The 21,842-nt window shown below is 39.8% G+C and overlaps 1 pseudogene; it reads left to right on the forward strand.

The window, feature by feature from the left end:
* LOC118627528 overlaps positions 1-21,842 on the forward strand; it is a 103,942-nt pseudogene that overhangs the window by 80,743 nt on the left and 1,357 nt on the right.

The following is a 21,842-nucleotide window of genomic DNA, read 5'->3' on the forward strand; positions in this document are numbered from 1 at the left end:
ACCTTGGAGAAGGCGCAGCGGTTAGCTGGGGCTGCCCATTGCTCCCCTGGTTGCAAGTCTCATGGGGTCTCTTAGAGTTTAGGAGAAAGAGCATGGAAATGCAAGGTGTGGGCGTGCTCTAGCAACAGCAGGCTGTGGGTCCTTGGTCAGGAGGCTTTTTATCTTCCTTTGGCTGGAGAGAACCCTAGAGGAGGTCTCAGGGGAGGGTCTTAACAGAATATTTATTAGCTTTCTAGGTGTATCCTTCCAAATGTTGATTAATCAAAATGTGTGTATAGAGGGGTGAGGGTTATTTTCTGGTTAGTTTTATTTTTAAAGAATATTATTGAAGAGGGACTGGGACTGAGGCCCATCTCTCCGGCACTGTCTGGAATGTGTAAACCATTTGCTCCTAAGTGTCCTTGGTCAAGGAAAATAAAACCCTGTGATTCATCAGCTGGCTGTAACTTGTTTAAATTGTCTGGCCTTGTCAAATTTCTTTGTCTCAGTTTCTCTTATTCCATTTGTCGAGGTATTTCCCTGGCCGCTGACTATCCTGCCACAACATGACTTTCCAGTCCATGCACCAAGACACAGCGGGCCAGCTGCCCACATCTGGCCCACAGCTTGTCTCCGCCTGCTTTGCTGGTGGCAGAGGGCTGGCTAGCTGCAGTCTCAGGAGCTGTACAGAGCAGCAGATGAATTAGGCTGTGGTGCGGATGCAATTCATAGTCTACAACACAGGCTACTTCCCTGTGTGGGTTTGTTCAAGGTCAGGATTATTCTCTGGAAAAAAAAACCTCCCATGCATGAAACAGGCAGCCAAATGCAACTGAGGTTATGACCCTCTAGCCAGGGTCCTCCAGGGTCATGGGCTACTCAACCACTGCCTGGTCATCCCGCCAGGAAAGGGTTTCCCACAGCCACCACGGAGCCCTTGCTGACCACTAGATCAGCCCCTTGAAGCTCACCAGCTTTGATGTTTGTGTGACACAAATGCCATCATCTACAATTTCTAACTCCAATTCAGCAGTTTCTGACAGCAAACCCATCTGCCATCCAACATGACTTAGAGCTTACATGATGCTTCCTATCTTCAGCCCATGCTACTCAGTACTAACCACCACTTTCATAACGCACATCAGGTGGGCAACCTGCAGAAAATGGGCACAGGTGGCTTTCAAACCACAGAGCCTAGCACCCACTCCTTGGTATTCTGGTCGTGTAGAGCTGAGGGGCTGGCAAGGAGCGAGGACAGGAATCTGGACCAAAGCAAGCCTCTCAGGTTATTCTAATGCAGGCCAAAGCCCTATGTTGTGAGAAACAATGAGTAGAGAGGCTGAAGTGATGTCCTGCCCTGTGGACATCCTTAAACTACACACAGCAAACGCTCCTTCAAGCAAAGACAGCGTAAATCCAACAGCATGGAAATTCCTCTGTGGTCTTACTCTTCCACTGGTGAGTTTCTCTGTGATACACATGCTTTGAAGTTTAGCATTTGTTTGCAGCTTCCCAAACTAGTCACAAGAAGTCATAGTAACTTATGCAAATTCTGATCCACAAATGACCAAATAAACTCGATACGTTTTGCATGATTGGCAGGGGCAGAGGGAGATGAAGCACTGTGCCACATCAACTAACACTACGTATTTTCCTATTTTGGTTCCTAACCCAGCATCCTGAAGTTGCACTTTATTTTAGCAGCACTAATGATATCAGATTTATGCGCCAAGGCAATATGCCTTACATAATGTGAGTGTTTAATTTACAATTGATTTTAAAGCTGGTGATGTCCAACTTAATGACTGAAACACTTCTGTTTTCCTCTTTAATTTCTATCCTCCTTTGGAGCCCAAATTTATTTTGCTCTTCTACATATTTTTCTCTACATTTTTCTCTCTGTGCCACTAATATTAAAAGGTTATTTTGGATGTAAAATGTAATATATTCACCAAAAGTAAAGAGGCAAAGGAAGAAGAAGAAAGAGAAATAAAAAGTGAATGAAAAAGAAGAATGGAAAAGGAAGAGGAAGAGAAAGAGGAAGAGGAGGAGGAAGGCATCTTCTGATCGGTCCCTTTCATGCAAGATTTGCTACTATTCTGGTGCACGATAATGCTCAGTGACCTCCTGTCCCATCCACTACCTCCCCCTTTCCCTTCCACTCACCCAAGGACGTGAAGTCCACACTTTCCCTCCTAACTCCAATGATCTAGTGCATGTAGGCCCAAGAGGCTCACAGAGATTCAGCAAAGACTTGAAACATACCTGGTGCCCAGTCCTCTGCCTCCTTAGAGAAGAGACCACTGCAGGTGACATGTCCACGTCTGAGATACCCCAGCTAGTCACACTAATGCTCCATCCAATAACGTGTGGTCCACATAGAGGTTCAACCTCTTTCCCAGCTGCACTGATCTGTCACTCAACAAACATTTAAAGCATTGATTAAATGCAAGTATTGTGTTTGATGCTGGGATGCAGAGTTTAGTAACATTTTGAGTGGAAGTAGCAGACATAAAAACAAAAAAAAAATCTGCCCTGCTGGAAGAAATTGTGAAAGATTCCTAAGGAGAAGACATTAATGTTGAGTCTTGAAGAATGAGTAGAAGTTAGCCAACTGAAGCTGCAGGAGCAAGACAAGGAAGAGGCCTGACCAGAGGTATGGAGGCATCAAGTATTTGGTGTGGGGTATACAGTCAGCTCAGCATCACTGGAACATGAAGTGTGAAGAGAGGTGCTACATGCAGCTTAAGGATGTGGGGGCTTGAATATCTCACAGAGAGGCTTAAATCTGCTTTAAGAGCAGTGGGGAACTGCCAAGGAGTTTTTTTAAACAGGATGATATGCCAGATTTGCATTTTAGGAAGACCCCACTGATGGTGGTGTGAATCCTGCATCTGAGGGAAGGTGGGACAGGTGGCCAGGAAGTACCTGAAATTTTTAAAACATTTATTCCTAAAGATACAGGCACCCCTATGTTCATTGCAGCATTATTCACGGTGGCCAAGACATGAAAACAACCAAAGTGTCCTTCAATAGATGATTGGATAAAGAAGATGTGGTTACGTATATACAATGGAATACTACTCAGCCATAAGAAAAGATGAAATACTGCAATTTGTGACAACATGGATGGACCTTGAGAATATCATGCTAAGCAAAATAGGTCAGATAGAAAAAGTCAAGAGCCATATGATGTCCCTTATATGTGGGATATAAAACTGAAAGCAACAAACAGACAAGACAAAAAACTGATTGACACAGACAACAGTATGGTGGTTACCAGAGGGGAAATGGGGTGGTAGGGAGGTAGTAAAGGAGGTCAAATATATGGTGGCAGAAGGAAACTTGACTTTGGGTGGTGAACGCACAATGGAATATACAGATGATGTATTGTAGAACTGTACACTTGAAAGCTATATAATCTTATGAGCCAATATCACCCCAATCAATTTAATAAAAATGTTTAAATAAACATAAAAATATTTTCTTAAAAAAAAAAAAGAAAGAAAGAAAAGAAATAATATGCCAGATTTGCATTTCAGGAAGACCGGCTGGTGGCAGTGTGAGTCCTCAGAATTGGGCAGGTGCCAGGGAAGGATTAAAGGAATCAAGACGGATAGGAGACCTCTGTAACAGCCCCACCAGAATGCATGAGATTTCAAATAAAGACAGGAGAAGAAGAACAGAGAGGAAGGAATGGATTTAAACCAGTCTTTAGAAGGTTAAATCAACTGGGTATGTCATGAAAGGAGAACACTCGGGAGATGCCCAGATTTGTGGCTTGTGTGGTTAAGCAGGGGTTTTACTGGTGCAAAGGAGGAGGAAAAACTTGTCTGAAAAAACAAGGAGTTATTTATGAATTCACTATGAATCCCAATCTCCTTTACACTAAGCCTTTCAATCTGCACAAATTTTGAAGACTCTTACAACCCCATTTGCTGTATTATAAAAAGAGCCATTTCCCCAAAGGGTTTGTTCACTGAAATTGCAGTGTCTGGCATTCAATTTCCACCTTCCTGACTCCATTATGGTGAATATCATGTACGAGGAAGGAGTGTTCTGCTTTCAACACATTTCCTCACTCTGCTCATTTGATGCTTCCCAGCAACACTTACACGTGGCTCCTGTCCACGTGAGCCATTTGTCGTTGTTGGTGTTAAATCTGTGCGGTGTGGCTGGTGATCCAGCCAAGCACGGAGAGCAGGCAGGAGCAGGCTCCACAGTATTAAGAGAAAATCCGCTCTGTCTCTAACATTTTATTTCACACTTGGGAAGATCAGCCCTGGTCAGTTTGGCTCAGCGGTTAGAACATCGGCCTGCAGTTCAGAGAGACCCAAGTTCGCTTCCCACAAAGCAGTGGTTCTCACCCTTCCTGATGCCGCGACCCTTTAATAAAGTTCCTCATGTTGTGGTGACCCCCAGCCATAAAATTATTTTTGTTGCTACTTCATAACTGTAATTTTGCTACTGTTATGTCTTAGGTGGCCCCTGTGAAAGGGTCGTTCGACCCCCAAAGGGGTCGTGACCCACAGGTTGAGAACCACTGCAAGGGCACATACCTCAGCTGTGGTTTGTCTCCAGCCCTGGTTGGGTCATGTGGAGGAAGCCATTCCATGTGTCCCATTCACGTCGATGTTTCTCTCTCTCTCTCTCTCTCTCTCTCTCTCTCTCTCTCTCTCTCTCCCCCCCCCACTTCCCTCTCCCTTCCTCTCAATCTGAACAAAAATGGGAAAATGTCCTTGGGTGAGGATAAAATAAAATAAAATAAAATACAAAAGCTTTAAAAAATATATCAAATATGACAATGTATTAACAAATTCTAATTCTGGGTAATGAGTACATGTACATGTGTTATATCACTTTATTTTCCATATTTTTTCTTTTTTTAAATCCTCAAATTTAATTTCCATAAAATCAGCTCATGTTTTTAAAAGAAATAAACTTTTAATTTGAGAACAATTTTAGATTTACAGAAAATCTGTGAAGATAGTACAGAAAATCTGTGAAGACAGTAGTTTTTATATACCCCATGCCCCCAATTCCTCTTATGATTAACATCTTACATTAGTATGGATCACTCTTTACAATTAATGAACCAATACTGATACATTAACTAAAGTCCATACTTCATTCAGATTTCCTTAGTTTTTACTTTACGTCCTGTTTCCGTTCCAGGATCCCACATTACATTTAGCACATCCAGGGTAGCACATTACATTTCATTGTCCTGTCTCTTGAAACTCCTCTTGGCTGTGACGGCTCTTCAGACTTCCTTGTTTTGATGACTAACAGTTCTGTGGAGCACTGCTCAGGTATTTGTAGAATGTTGGGATTTCTTTGATATTTTCCTCATGATCAACCCCTTAGACTGGGTTATGCCTATTAAAGGAATACCACAGAGATGAAGTACCAGTTTCATCACATCGTATCAATCTCTGTGTGTGTGTGTGTGTGTGTGTGTGTGTGTGTGTAGTATATTTACATACACAATATTGGCATTATACTGTATATTTGTATTATAATATTTTTTAAATAAATGGCTCCTAAAAATTCTCTGAGTCTCTGTTCTTCACCAAGATTAAAAAATGTCTTTGTGAAAAATTTCAGGCCTATAGAAAGTTATAAAGATACTAGAACAAACACCCACATTATTCTCATACAGCTTCATCAAATCTTAATATTTTACCTCATTTACTTCAAATTCTCTTTTAAGGAAATTACTATTTCAGATAAAGTGGAAATTTTCACACTCCTTCTTAATCTCATCCCCTCCTCTCCCTCTTTCTTTACCTTTTTTCCGCAGAAGTAACCACTATCCTAAATTGGTGTTTATCTTTCCTTTGAATTTTAAAAATACACTTATTGACTGTATACATGTATTTCTAATGGGTAGATACCTAGCAGTATAATTTCTGAGTCATAGGGCATGTATCTCTTCAGTTTTACTATTCCCGGTATATTTTCCAAAGAGATTGTTAACAGTTAATATTCCCACAACAATATATAAGAGATGTAGTTTCTCGACTTCCTCGGTAACTCTCGATGTTGTCAATCTTTTCAACTTTAGCTATTCCTATGTATATGTAGTGGTATCTCATTGTGGCTGTAGTTTTCAATTTCCTAATAGCTAGTAAAGTCCAGGTGCCTTTTCAAATGTCTATTGGTTACCTTCTCTCGTGACCTGCCTGATCAAGTCACTGGTCCATCTTTCTATATGGTTGTCTATCCTTTTGCTATTGTAGGAGCTCTTTGTATATTCTGGGTATGATTCTTTTTTGTTAGAAAAATGTAATTTAAATACCTTTTCCCACTCTGTAGCTTTCCCTTTTATTCTCTTTATGGTGTCTTTCAGTAAACAGAAGTTCTTAACTTTAATATTGTTCAATTTATCTTTTTGTAATGTTGGCCTTGAAAATGAAACAGCCAGTTGTTTGTTTGTTTGTTTGTTTTTAATTTTTTTTCTTTACTGATTCTAGAGAGAGAGAAAGGGAGAGGGAGAAAGAGAAAGAAACATCGATGAGAGAGAACATCGATTGGCCACCTCCTGCATGCCCCCCACTGGAGATCTGCCCTGACCAGGGATCAAACCAGCGACCTCTTGGTGTATGGGCCAACGCTCAACCACTGAGCCACACTGGCCGGGCACAGCCAGTTGTTTTTACCAGCAAAAAAAATAGGTTTATTCAGGAACAGCAGAGAATTGTAATTCAAGCCAAGCATGCTATAGCAAAAACTATAGGCAAGTCCAGAAAACAAAGGAAAAGAACAAAGTCCAGTGGAGGAAAGCCAGAGTTCAGGGTGGTGATGACTTCCCATTGGCTGGGCTTGTTGTTGGATAAGGAGAAATCTTCCTCCTACAGTCTCGATGTGACTTCTTCTTTAATTTTGTAGTTGTAGGACTTCCATCCAGCTCAGTTTCAGGCTGTTCTGAATGATGGTTGTTCTGTAGTTTAGTTGTAATTTTGATGTGGTTGTGGGAGGAGACAAGACCACATTTACCTACACCACCGTCTTGACCGGAAGTCAGCTCATAAATATTTCTCATCACCTATTCCCACCAATCATCCCTCCTTTCTAAACACAAAACTTGGAGAATTTTCTTCTCCCTTTAATGAGTTTGTTTGATGAAAAATGATTATAAAATAATAACAAATAAGATACATCTTTTCCAAATTAAAGTCCTTATTGAGATGCTGCAAGATTATAAGAGAAATATGTGTGTATTTATATACTATATACACTGTATACAATTATATGTACTTGTACACATACATATTCAAAGTTGAGGTAAGAGAACCACTTTGCATATCTCTGTTTATTCTCTAAGAAAATATATAAAAAATATTTAAAAAATAAGACATAATCTGGCCCAACCAGTGTGGCTCAGTGGATTGAGCATCTCCTACGGACTGAGAGGTCCCAGTTTGATTCCTGGTCAGGGCACATGCCCAGGTTGCAGGCTCGATCCCCAGTAGGGGGCGTGCAAGAGGCGGCTGATCAATGTTTCTCTCTCACACTGATGTTTATCTCTCTCTCCCTTCCTCTCTCTTTAAATAAACAATAAAAACATACTTAAAAATAAAAAAATAATAAGACATCAGTTCAACTTTCATGGTGCAAATTTTTTTTAAAGACTCAATGATCCAAAATGTCTCTCTAAGATTTGTCTAACATCCCAGTTCAGTTCCCTGAGGAGCAGACTCTGAAATGGAGTTTGGTACAGGACATTTATTAGGAAGTGCTCTCAGGAATAATACCTGGAGGGGAGGGGAGGAAGTAGCATTGGCAAGGGGAGAAACTGGCCACAGAGCAGGCTCAGCTGATGCTACTTGTCCTTCAGAGTTGCCTCAGTTGGGGCTGACGGGGCCAGGCCTTTGTATCTCTGCATCAACCAGACACCCCAGTCATCAGATGTGAGCTGCCCTTAAAGGGTTCAGAGGCTTTCTGCCACCAAGGGCAAGTCCTGGGAGAGAGACTTAGCTGGGAGCTGTCTACTACCACTATCCTAGTAGTTGGGGTAATAAGGGCTTCAGCCCTGAAGGGGGGTTCTGAGAGGCATACCACACTACCTACTTACTACATCTAAGAAAGGAAGCAAAACTGTCATTAATTACATATTGAATTGATATAAGCATGGCCACCTTCAGCAAATCACTTAATGCTATGGGACCCATTTTCCTCATCTGTCAGTTGAGCAGGACAGACCTTTCTTGAATTTCTTCTGCCCCAATGATTTAGGCGTGGGCCAAATTTGTCACATAGATTCATCTCACTGTGTTTTTATAGCCTTTTTAATACTCTCTACGTACATCTGGGGACCTCTGAATAAACAGCATGTGCCATACATTTATGCTCACTTTATAGGACCTGGATTCGTGAAACTACTGTGAGTGTCTCTGATTGCTCTTAAAAAATTTTAGAAAATGTATAGAAAGATGTTTGTTTTAATGACATATTATTTACCATATTCATGATTTATTTGATTCCAAGTTAATTGGTAGAAATGTGTTGGTTTCCAATTGTGGTATTATTCTCATTAAAAAACATGATTTTTTTTAATCTGCTCATTGACACAAGTTTTCAGGAATGTGTTAGGACAAAAAACCCAGGACTGTCTGGAGTAAATCACCAATGGAGAGGAGACACACCCAGAATAACAATGACAATAACAATGATATAATTATCTTTGTCCATACAATAAGAACTAATGAAATGTCCTGGGGAAGTATAGACTACTACAGGAAATACATCTCACAAAACAAAGACAGATCTACATGTTGAGGGTGTGGCTGTTGGTTTGATTCATTAGAGATATTTCAAAGGATTCCACTAATCAGGACCACAAGCAGCAAGAAAAAAGAGCATCCTGAACATCTGAGAACTCTGGGTGTCCAGCGAAATCAGCAAAGCGACAAGGAAGTTGAATTTGTTCAGGGTTCTCTGGAGTTGCCCAGATACTCTCATCTTCACTCAAAGGAAAGGTTTTCAGTCGCTTTGGTCAACCTTGGTCCCTACATTGTCAATTTGCTTCCCTATGGAGTCAGGGTCACTTGTAATAACATTGACCTTCCTATAGATTGCTCCAAAAATAGCATTTACAAATAAGGCAATTTTCATAGCTATATGTACCAAGAGGTTCATGAAAATTCTTAACCACCAAAAACAGATACTGTCTAAATTTCCAAAAATAAAGAAATTTTTTAAAAGGTACAGAATATCCATATTATGCCATGAATATTGTCACTAAAAGTTATATGGTAAAAGAATACTTGTTAGAAAAACTATTCACCATGACCAAGTGGGACTCATCCCAGGAATGCAACACTGGTACAATATTCACAAATCAAGAAATGTGATACACCACATAAACAAAATAAAAGATAAAAATCATATGATCATATCAATAGACGCTGAAAAAGCATTCAACAAAATCCAGCACCCATTTGTGATAAAAATGCTCAGCAATATCTCGACATAATAAAGGCCAAATATGAAAGACCTACAGCCAACATCATACTCAATGGGCAAAAATTAAAAGCATTTCCCTTAAGAACAGGAACAAGACAAGGATGCCCACTTTCGCCACTCTTATTTAATATAGTACTGGAAGTCTTAGACACAGCAATCAGATAGGAAGTAAAAGTAAAAGGGATCCAAATTGGAAAGGAGGAAGTGAAACTGTAATTATTTGCAGATGACATGATACTATACGTAGAAAACACCAAAGATTCCATCAAAAATTTACTACACTTAATAAATAAATTTGGCAATGTAGCAGAATACAAAATTAACGTCAAGAAATCGACGGCATTCTTATACACCAATGATGAACTCACAGAAAGAGAAACTAAAAAAACAATCCCATTTCCATCGCGGCAAAATAATTAAGATACCTAGGAACAAACTTAACCAAAGAAATAAAAGACCTATTCACAGAAAACTACAGGTCATTGAAAAAAGAAATAGAGGAACATATAAAAAAGTGGAAGCACATACCTTGTTCATGGATTGGAAGAATTAACATCAGTAAAATGTCCATATTACCCAAAGCAATGTATAGATTCAATGCAGTCCTAATCAAAATACCAACAACATATTTCACAGAACTAGAACAAATACTTCAAAAGTTCATATGGAACCCAAAAAGACCTTGAATCGCCACAGCAATCTTAAAAAAGAAGAACAAAGTTGGAGGAACCACATTACCAAATTTCAGGTTATACTACAAAGCCACTGTAATCAAAACAGCCTGGTACTGGCACAAGAACAGGCATATAGACATGTGGAACAGAACAGAGAACCTAGAAATGAACTCAAGGCAATATGCTCAATTAGTGTTTGACAAAGGTGGCAAGAGCATACAGTGGAGTAAAGACAGCCTCTTTAATAAATGGTGGTGGGAAAATTGGACAGCTACATGCAAAAAAATGAAACTAGACCATCAACTAACACCATACACAAGAATAAACTCAAAATGTAAAAAAGACTTAAATATGACTCATGAATCCATAAAAATCCTAGAAGAAACTGTAGGCAACAAAATTTCAGACATCATATGCAGCAGAATTTTCACTGATACATCACCTAAGGCAACAGAAACAAAGGAGAAAATAAACATGTGGGACTACATCAAACTCAAAAGCTTCTGCACAGCAAAAGATACAATCATCAAAATGGAAAGGCAACCCACGGTACGGGAGAGCATAACTGCCAATGATATATCAGATAAGGGGTTAATTTCCAATATATATAGAGTGCTTATACAACTCAACAAAAGGAAGACAAAGAACCCAATTAAAAAATGGGCAGAGAAACTAAATAGATACCTCTCCAAACAGGACATACAAATGGCTAAGAGACATATGAAGAAATGCTCAACATCACTAATCATAAGAGAGATGCAAATTAAAACAACAATGAGATATCGCCTCACACCTGTCAGAATGGCTGCCATCGACAAATCATAAAACAACAAGTGTTGGCGAGGGTGTGGAGAAAAGGGGACTCTAGTACACTGCTGGTGGGAATGCAGACTGGTGCAGCCACTATGGAAAACAATATGGTGTTACCTCAAAAAATTAAAAATTGAACTTCCACTTGACCCAGTGATCCCACTTCTAGGAATATACCCTAAGAAGCCTGAAACACCAATCAGAAAGAATATATGTACCCCATGTTCGTAGTAGCACTATTTACAATAGCTAAGTTCTGGAAACAGCCCAAATGTCCATCAGTTGACAAATGGATAAGAAAGCTGTGGTACATATACACAATGGAGTACTATGCAGCTGTAAGAAAGAAAGATCTCTTATCCTTTGAGACGACATGGAGGGACCTGGAAAGTGTCATCCTAAGCGAAACAAGCCAAACAGAGAAAGACAAGTATCATATGATCTCACTTATTTGTGGAATATAATGAACATAACAGTGTGAGGAATGGGGTAGTCCCAGAGACGTGAAAGTGGGGTACAGACTGACAATCCCCAGAAGAGGGAGTGGTGGGGGAGAGATAAACCACAGAACTTATATGCATGTGTGTATGAACAAAGGTCATTTACAACAAAGCTGGGGACAGGGTGGGGAGGGAGAGAGAGGGGGTCGTCAGTGGGGGAAAAAGGAGAAACATCTGTAACAAAAATAAATTAATTAATTTAAAAAAAAAGAAAATGCCACTTTATACCCACTAGGATGGTTACCATAAAACAAAATAAAAATTTTCTCAAAAAACAGAAAATAAATTTTGGTGAGGATACAGAGAAACCTAACTCATGCACTGCATGTAAAATGGTGCGGGTGCTGTGGAAAACAGTATGGTGATTCCTCAAAAACTTAAAAATAGAATTGCCATATGACCCAGCAATTCCACCTTGGGTATATACCCAAAAGAACTGAAAGCAGAAACACAAACAGATATTAGTGTGCCTATGTTCACAGCAACCTTATTCACTACAGCCAAAAGGTGGAAGCAACCCAAGTATCCACCAACAGATGAATGAATAAACAAAATATGATACACACACACACATACAATGAAATGTTACTCAGCCTTAAAAAGAAAAGACATTCTGACACATGCTACAGCATGAACGAAACTTGAGGACATTATGCTAAGTGAAATAAGCCCATCCCAGAAAGACAAATACAGTGTCTTTCCACTTACATGAGGTAGCTACAGTAGTCAAACTCATAGAGATAGAAAGTAGAATGGTGAATACCAGCTGCTGGGGAGCAGGGAATGAGGAATTATTGTTTAATGGGAACAGAATTTCAGCTTACAAAAATGGAAAGAGCTCTGGAGATTGATTTCACAACAATGTGAATATACTTAATGCCACTGAACTGTACACTTAGAAATTATTAAGATGATTAATTGCACATTATATGTATTTGGCCACAATTTTTTAAAATTATTACTTCATATAAAAAAAAAAAGAGGAAATGCCAGCTGATACAGAGCTGAGTCCATTTTGCCACATTCCCTCGTTGATGGCTGGAGTCTGTGGTTAGGAGGCAGCACTGTACTGAGCCCTGGAAAACATGTGCAAATCAGCAGAAACCCTGAGGAGTCCGTACCAGCTCCAGTGAGGCAAGACAGCCTAGTGACGATGATCATGGCTGATCAACTTGGACAATCGGGTTATCCCAGTTCCATCACTCTGCTATGTTGCCCTGAGCAAGTACTCAGCTAGGACTGAATTCTAATTGTAAACTGGGGTAATAACAGCTCACTCCACATAGGACTGCTGTGAGAATTAAGTAAAGATGTGCATGAAGCAGAGAACAATGGATAATGTGTGCCATGAAACTGAAACACATATATATATACACATATTTTCTTGTTTATGCACAAAAATCTATGAAAGGCTATATAATAAATTAGTAACAGTTGTTATTTATTTCTTTGGGAGGTAGTAACTCAGTGGAGGGAAAAGGGAACATTTTTACTAGGTATCTGTTATAATTTTTGTGAATTAAAGGGTTGTGAACCATGCAGATATATTACCTATTTAAAAATTAAAATGTTAAAAGACAAGGTATATAGAGTGTGCTCATTCAATGCATATTATTATGGTGATGATTGTCATTAGAACCATTACCCTTACATGTAAGTTTCTGAGCCAGACGGCACTCCTAGGATTATCCAACAAAAAGTCAAACTGCTGGGAGGAACCCTGGAAATCTTTCCAGCATCTTCTAGATTCAAGACTCTCCATGTCTGTTCCAGAATGTCTAGGACACTTTCTGGATCTAAAACTCTGAAACACTGAGACATGATCCTGCTCCTCTGAAAGCTGACGTCTAAGCAACCAATACTGATGTCAACCATTTAAACGAAAACGCAAAATGAGGGCAAATGAACAAGAGGAAAGACAGGGATAGGAAAAGAAGGAAGAAGGAGAGAGAACGGGACCGGGTGAAAGGAAAGGGCAGGGCATCTCCTCTAAATATAAGGATGGGTATGACCGATTTCCCATTTCTGCTCACCTCACTCCACTCCTCTTCCCTTCCCCCATACTGCTTCTAGCTAAACACCTGTTCTACCCAGTTTTGGCAGCCAACAACCTAGACCCCTACAGACTAAGATTAAACAGTCTCCACCAAAAAAAATCACATGGCAACAAGCCCTAGAGGCAGAGTACCCCCCAGCAGCAAGTCTCCTGCTTCCCCAGCTGCCTGGCCCCTCAAAGGCAAAAAAGCAGGCTCCCCATCTAGACAGGTGTGGCATACTGAATTGTCCTCTGTGGTGGGCCAGCTCAGTCACACCCCACAAGCTCTCCATAGAAGAACATGACCAGCTGATTAATTGTGCTCTTTCCACCCCTCTGATTTCAAGATCTTGCCAGCATCCATTATCTAGTCTCAACGTTGCTGCCAGCACAAGACACTACCAAACTTACTGAACAGCACCGCCGTCATAACCCAGAGGGCAATATGAAGCAGACAGCTGCTTGCGGCATATTCTCATGTACAACACAGACTGCCTTGTTGGACAATAAGCTATTTAAGCAAATCTGCATTTTTATATCTTACCCTGTGCAGAAACAATTGGTTCCAGTTGGGTGCACGGGAATATAGAGAAAGGAAGAAACACATCGTAATGTTAGTATTGGGAGCATTCAGATCATTAAGGATTGATCAATAGAGACATTATATTGGATGCAAAGTTCTTCCCACACTGCCAAGTGGTTGCTCATGGTGTTTTAAGCCCATATATTATTAATTCTCCAAGATTTATTTAATTATGGAGGATCAAGCCTTTCAAAAAATAATTAATTACAAAAGCTACTTAATATTCAGAGGTGTCACACAAGCAGATAACTGGCATTCTCTGTTGGTGGTTTAATTAGACAAGAAGATGCAAAAAGCTGTCACTTGAGGGTGGGTGGCGGCGGGGGGTTGGAGGGAGCCTGGTAAGCGCGACCAGTTGGCCATCTGTACCAGACACAAAAGCACGAGTCTTCAGCTGGCCTCCCTTAGAGAAACCCCGTCTTCACCATCTCATCCATTGGCAATTGCTTTCTGTAGCGCATAGCTGGAAGGCATAAGATATTCATGAACTGTAATTTCAAATGTGATGTTTCATGGATGTGGAAGGTTGGGAGAAACAATTAACCACTTGGTGCCTCAGTTTCTCCATCTGAAAAATGCAATTCATAAATGTCATCCATCCATCTGCCTCCCAGAGCAACAGCAGCTGAACATCCTCTTTACAAATGGCCAGAAGCATGCCAAATAACAAAACTGGCCCCATGTTCACATTTTGATATAAATATTCTGGTAAGAAGGAGAAAGGCTTCTTAATTTTACTGAACAATCACTTGCTGGTTATTTTGAAGTTTGTTTGTCAAATTGTGGCTTTTCTGTGCCATTCTCCTCCCCCATTTTATAAAAATTGTTCTTGACCATCTGCTCCCTGGATAATTCTCTTTCTTCAGTATCTTCACTAGACTGTAATTAATAATAATACCAACAATCACTATTACAGTTCATTGTATATTCACATTTAGTCCTTACAATTCAGTGAGGTAGGTATTATTGTTAGTATTATTCGTCTATTACAGATGAAGAAACCAGTTTAGAGAATTTAGAGAACTTTACCAAAACCCCAAAATTAAGTAGCAAATTAGGATTAAAACTCAGGTCAATATGACTTCAAATTTTATAAGATTATTTTTGCTATTCTGCCACAGAGGAGGAAATAATACATGAATGAAAACACACACAAACAGAATGATCAGGATTTCTACTGGTCAGCAATTATTATAAAATATGGGAGCAATAGAGATTACTTGATAAAATAAAATGCATTCTAAATACAATGTGGTATCTTGATTTAGCTCCTGGAACAGAAAAACACATTAGTGGAAAGGTAATGAAATTTGAATAAAATTAGAGTTGGGTTGTTGTTTTTTTAATTCTCACCGAAGGATTTTTTTTTTTTCAATTTATCTTCAGATAGAGTGGGAGAGACAGAGAGAGAGAGAGAGAGAGAGAGAGAAGAAACATCAATGTGAGAGAGACACATTGATTGGTTGCCTCCCACATGACACCAACCAGACCTGGGGACTGAATCACAACCAAGGTACCAGAATCAAACCCATGACTGGTCCATGAGCGACACTCTAACCACTGAGCAATACCAGCCAAAGTGGGATTTTTTTAAATCAGTTCTAAGGCACTCTTGATATCTATATCCAAAACTATAACTACTATTGTCAAAACTAAGGTTAAAGGTCAATCATTGTTTATAAGCAATTTAAATAATTTTTTAGTATTTCTTTTGAATATTTATTTCATGAAACATCTAACCCATAGTACTTTTCTGGAGAAACTTGTTGGGAAAAAAAACATTAGTTTTTGTATATTCATGACTTTCCTTACCTAAATAGCACAGACAGTTAAAGATTGATAAAGTGAAATAAAACAAATGGTACATCAAGAGGGTTTTCATATTTGGGAGATGAAACAAAAATATTAGTATTGATATTATTTTATCAAGGTATAGGATCTCTAAATTTCCTTCCTTAAACAAGTTTGTTTTATATATTATATAGGTTTATTTCATATATTTCTGAGTCAATCTGTTTTGAGTAAAATTAGATTTTATTAATAATTTTCAGTATGTCAATTAATATTCAGTAAAAGCATTAATATTCAGTAACAACATAAGTGCAAAACTGCATAATTTTTCAAATGAATAAAAAGACAAAGAAAATAAAATACACCCACATGAAACTAAAGTTACATTAAAAATGCATAACTTAATTAAAGAACTGCTAGTAGATTAGCAAGCTATTTTTCCTTCACTATATTTTTGGCTTATGTATAGAATTTTGATGTAGTTATATAATGCAGGATATTATGGGATTTCTCGTTTCATAGTATTCTTGAATAAGCATTTTAAATTTTATTTTGACAATGGACTTAAATCAAATCTAAATGGGCTGTAAAACAAAAGCTGGAAAGAACCACATATTGTTCAAAACCTGAAATAAATTGAACCCAAATATCAATTTTTTCCTGACTCACAACCTTTCAAAGTGTTGTGCTAACAGCACAAAAGCCAGTAACTGGCCTCAGATTGACACATTCATGTAAAAAGAAAACGCAGCGTCATCAAAATATTCTATACACCAGTATAAGCATTCATTTGAGTCCATACCTTCTATAGAAAGCTCTATACACATGGTATAGGGCCCATCTCAAGCTCATTTCTACAAATCTCAGCTTAGATTTTCCCCTTTTCTTTATTTACAAACAATAACACGGCAAAGATGATCTAATCCTGTTTATTTTCAGGGACTGGATAGAGGCCCTACACTAGGAAATCAGCTTTAAATAATAAGTTCCTTTTGAGCCCTGAGCAACAAAGGCATTAGGATTTGGGATGGAAGAAGGCCTGAAATAGAAAGTCAACCCAATTAGCCTGTGGTCCCCCCATTCCATTGATTAGCCAAAGCTGGATCACTCCTCTGAGAGAGCTCCAGATGAAGCCAGGTGTACCCCATCTCATTCCTAGCAGGTCCAGACCTAGGGCCTGCCCAAGAGCAGGCCTGGCCTCCCTCACTATGAATCTGTGCTTAAAATCTGGTGTCAGGCAACACCTTTGGAAAACAAGAGAACTACTCCCATCATTCAGGAGAGTTGCTGGTACGCATTTGGAGTTTGGTTTTGCTAGCATGAGGATGAGTTTTGTGGAACTGCTTTTAATCTGTTGAGTTTATAGTCAATGAACTATAAACATTTAAGTGAAAAATCTAAAATTGTGATTTATTACTGGTGAAACTTGCTAAGTTTTGTGACTTACAAACAACTAGTCTTCTGGACTTAATCAATGATTTCCCTGATTTCATGGTTTTAATATCATCTGGACCAGGGATCTAGACATTAGGAATCCAGAGACAGGGTAAGGAGGCAGGGGGCAGGGGCTTGTCTGTAAACTCCCTGATGTGAAATTTAGTGTATATGTTCATTTCTCTGGGTAGAAGTCCCCTACTTTTCTTTTTTTTGTGTGTCTCAGCAGTTAGAGTGTCGGCCTGCGGTCCTGAGAGACCCGGGTTCGGTTCCCGTTAAGGGCGTGTGCCTCGGTTGCAGTTTGTCCCCAGCCCTGGTCGGTTGTGCGGGTGGCGACCACTCGATGTGTCCCTTTCACATCGATGTTTCTCTCTCTCTCTGTTCCTCTCTCTCCCTCCCACTCTACCTGAACAAAAAATGGAAAAATGTCCTCGGGTGAGGATAAATAAATAAATAAATAAATAAATAAATAAATAAAGGAGCCCCTAATTCAAAAGACATTAAATATCACCGTATATGAGCCATGTGTGGTTACAGAACCAAAGAACATCTGAATAGATAGCATTTTTCAGATGCTCTTATGGACTGAATTGTTTCCTTTCCAAAATTCATATGTTGAAGTCCTAACCCAGCATCTCAGAATGTGACTGCATATAGATATAGGGTCTTTATAGACATTTAAGACGAAATGAGGTCATTAGGTAGGCCCTGACCCAATATGACTAGTGTCCTTATAGGTGGAGGAAATTTGGACGCGGACAACAACAGAGGGAAGACTGTGCACAGGAAGAAGACAGCCCTCAGAGAGAAGCAATTATGTCAACACCTTGGCCTCAGACTTCTACCCCCCAGAACTGTGAGACAATAAATGTGTTGTTTAAACCACTCAGTCCATGTACGTATTATGGGAGGCCTAGTAAACTAATACTGATGCTTAGTATATTCATTTCAGAATATGTATACTTGTAGTCAGGAAAAACCAAAAGACTATTTACAAGTAGGAGGTCTCCAGTACTCACATTTCTTTTTCATATAAAAGGTCATAAATATTAAAAAGCTAAATATGTTCACCTGCTTAAATAATGCATTCCTAGAAAGAGTGAAGACCATAAAAATTATTTTTGCTCAACTGCCTAAAGAGCCTGTGAAGGAACAGAACGAAATTCGGAGCCACAGTCTCATACCCACATTCCCTCTGGACCCCTTTTCGTGGCTCTCCTAGGAGCTCTGTTGACAAACACAGTGTTTAAGATGTTATTTAATTTTTAAACAAGGTTATATGTGGCTATAATAAATAAATGTTTAAACATAGGTAATCAAAAGGAGAAAAACCGAACTTCCCATAACCCAGATGTAACAACTGTTAATAATATTTACTACCATATATTTATTGCTGTAGATCTCATCATATTTTCAATCAAACTATGAAGTCATGTTGTCTTTTTTAAATAATCAAGCTCATTATACAGATTACTCAAAAATATATGAAATGTCAAGCTGTAAAAATTATTTTGAAGAATGATTGGCCCTGGCCGGGTAGCTCAGTTGGTTAAAGTGTCACCCCCAATACATCAAGTTTGTGGGTTTGATTCCAGGTCAGGACACATATAAGAATCAACCAATGAATACATAAATAAGTGGAACAAATTGATGTCTCTCTCTCTCTCTCTCAAAATCAATCAATAAAAAACCTTTTAAATTATTAATACATGCTCATCAATGAAGAATATGAGCAGTAATTAATTACTTAGACTATATTTTATCAAACAAAAGAGTTACATAAGATTGTATATAAATTGAGATGCATTATTATTCACGTTCATGATAGAAGTAATCATATTAGGTCTTATAAATAATTATTACTCTGATGACTAATCTCACATATACATAAAGCTTTACTGATCAAAGAAATGACTGAGACATTTCAAGATGATAGCGTGCAACACTATCATTTTATTAATGCAAGCACATATGAAAACATGTATACACACAGAAAATAATTAAGCAGTGCTTAAGAAATGAAGAAACAAAATAACTTTTAAAAAGGCCCTGGCCGACTTCCGGTCAAGATGGCGGCGTAGGTAAACGCGGTATCGCGTCCTCCCACAACCACATCAAAGTTACAACTAAACTACAGAACAACCATCATTCAAAACCGCCTGAAATCAAGCTGAATGGAAGTCCTACAACTACGGAATTAAAAAAAAAAAAAGCAGCCACATCCAGACTGGTAGGACGGGGCGGCAGCGCAAGGGGTGGCGGCGAGACGGGCTGGTCCCACACCCAAGCGTGGTGGATAAAAATCAGGAGGCTCCCGCGGCTGGGAAGGTCCTTCCTGAGGACTGAGGGGTCCCCGTCCCACACCAGGTGCCCCGTTCAGGGTTCCAGTGCCAGGAAGAGAAGTCCCCATAACTTCTGGCTGGAAAAACCAGTGGAAACTGAGGCTCAGGAAAGCTGACCTGGCTGGAGCCCCAGGCAGCTCCCTAAAGGGCCCGCGCACGGACTTATCCGACTCTCTCCCTCTAAGCTCGGAGCGGAGGCAGCTCGAGGGGTGCCAGAGACACACAGGGAAGAACTGAGCTGTTTGGCACTGGAGCGAGGGCTGGAGAGGGGGCTTCCTCGGGGACAAACGTGCTGTAAGAGGCCTTTGTTCCTTTGGTGAGCCCTTCTCAGGGGCGGCAGACAGAAGCCATATCTGGGACTCCAGCAACCTGGCTCACACTGGTAGCCCCGCCCTGCTGACTCCCTGAGGCCCCGCCCCGCCCCACACAACTTTCAAGCCCACCCAAGCTGTTGCCACTTGCTTAACCATAGGATTGGCCGGTCTTGGATCCTGCTTCAGGGTTTTCCTAAATACTTTCAAACGAGCACCATCGGGTCTCAGCGAGCCCCATATCTCTCATTAAGTAATACACAGAAACAAACACAGGGAGGCAGCCAAAATGAGGAGACAAAGAAACAGGTCCCAAATGAAAGAACAGAACAAAACCCCAAGAAAAGAACTAAGCGAAAGGGCGATAAGCAACCTAACAGATACTGAGTTCAAAATACTGCTTATAAGGATGCTCAGTGAACTTAGTGAGAACCTCAGCGAACTTAGGGAGGGCCTCAAGAGCATAAAAAAGGACCAGTTAGAAATCATGGATACACAGTTAGAATTAAAGGAGGCATTAACTGAAATAAAGAATAATTTACACAGCTTCAATAATAGAGTATGTAAATCCAAGGAGCAAACCATCGATTTGGAATATAAAGAAGCAAAAAATCCCCAATCAGAACAGCAAAAAGAAAAAAGAATCCAAAAAAATGAGGAGAGTGTAAGGAGCCTCTGGGACAACTTCAAGCATGCCAACATTCACATCTTCGGGGTGCCCGAAGGAGAAGAGAGAGAACAAGAAATCGAAAACCTGTTTGAAACAATAATGGCAGAAAACTTTCCTAACTTGGTGAAGGAAACAGACATACAAGTCCAGGAAGCACAGAGAGTCCCAAACAAGATGAACCCCAAGAGGCCCACACAAAGACACATCATCATCAAAATGCAAAAGGTTCAAGACAAAGAGAGAATCTTAAAAGCAGCAAGAGAAAGGCAGCTAGTTACCTACAAGGGAGTACCCATTAGGCTGTCAGCTGATTTCTCAAAAAAAACTGCAGGCCAGAAGGGAGTGGCAAGAAATATTCAGAGTGATGAAAACCAAGAACCTACAACCAAAATTACTCTATCCTGCAAAGCTGTCATTTAGAATTGATGGACATATAAAAACTTTCCCAGACAAGAAAAAGTTAAAGGAGTTCATCACTACCAAACCGTTATTATATGAAATGATGAAGGGTCTTTTTGAATAAAAAGATAAAATATATGAACAAACAAAATGGCAATGAATACATATCTATCAACAATGGAATCTACAAACAAAATGAACAGGAAGAACAGAAACATTCTCATAGATACAGAGAACATTTTGTTGGTTGCCAGTTGGGGAATGGGTGAAAAAGGTGAAGAGATTAAGAAGTACAAATTCATTGCTAGACTGACAAACCTCAAAGGGAAAGGGGTTGTGGGGGGTGGGAAGAAATAAACCAAAGAACTTATATGCATAACCAATGGACACAGACAATAGTGTGGGAAAAGGTGGGAAGGGGGCAGGAGTGGGGAGGAGGGGGTCAATGGGGGGAAAATGTGGAACATCTGTAATACATTTTACATCCAACAATAAAGATTTGAAAAAAATAAAAATAAATAAAAAAGGCCCTGGCCAGTTTGGCTCAGCGGTTAGAGTGTCGGCCTGCGGTCCGGAGAGACCCGGGTTCGGTTCCCGCTAAGGGCACGTACTTCGGTTGCAGTTTGTCCCCGGCCCTGGTTGGTCGTGCGGGTGGCAGCCACTCGATGTGTCCCTTCATATCGATGTTTCTCTCTCTCTCTCCCTTCCTCTCTCTCCCTCCCACTCTATCTGTACAAAAAATGGAAAAATATCCTCGGGTGAGGATAAAAAAAAAAAAGAAATGGGAGGGGCCTTTGTCAACATGGTGGAGTAAGTGAATGGATGTTGAACTCACCTCCTCCCAGG

This window comes from Molossus molossus, unplaced genomic scaffold (genome assembly GCF_014108415.1).
Source record: "Molossus molossus isolate mMolMol1 unplaced genomic scaffold, mMolMol1.p scaffold_m16_p_1, whole genome shotgun sequence".
Classification (NCBI taxonomy): Eukaryota; Metazoa; Chordata; class Mammalia; order Chiroptera; family Molossidae; genus Molossus; species Molossus molossus.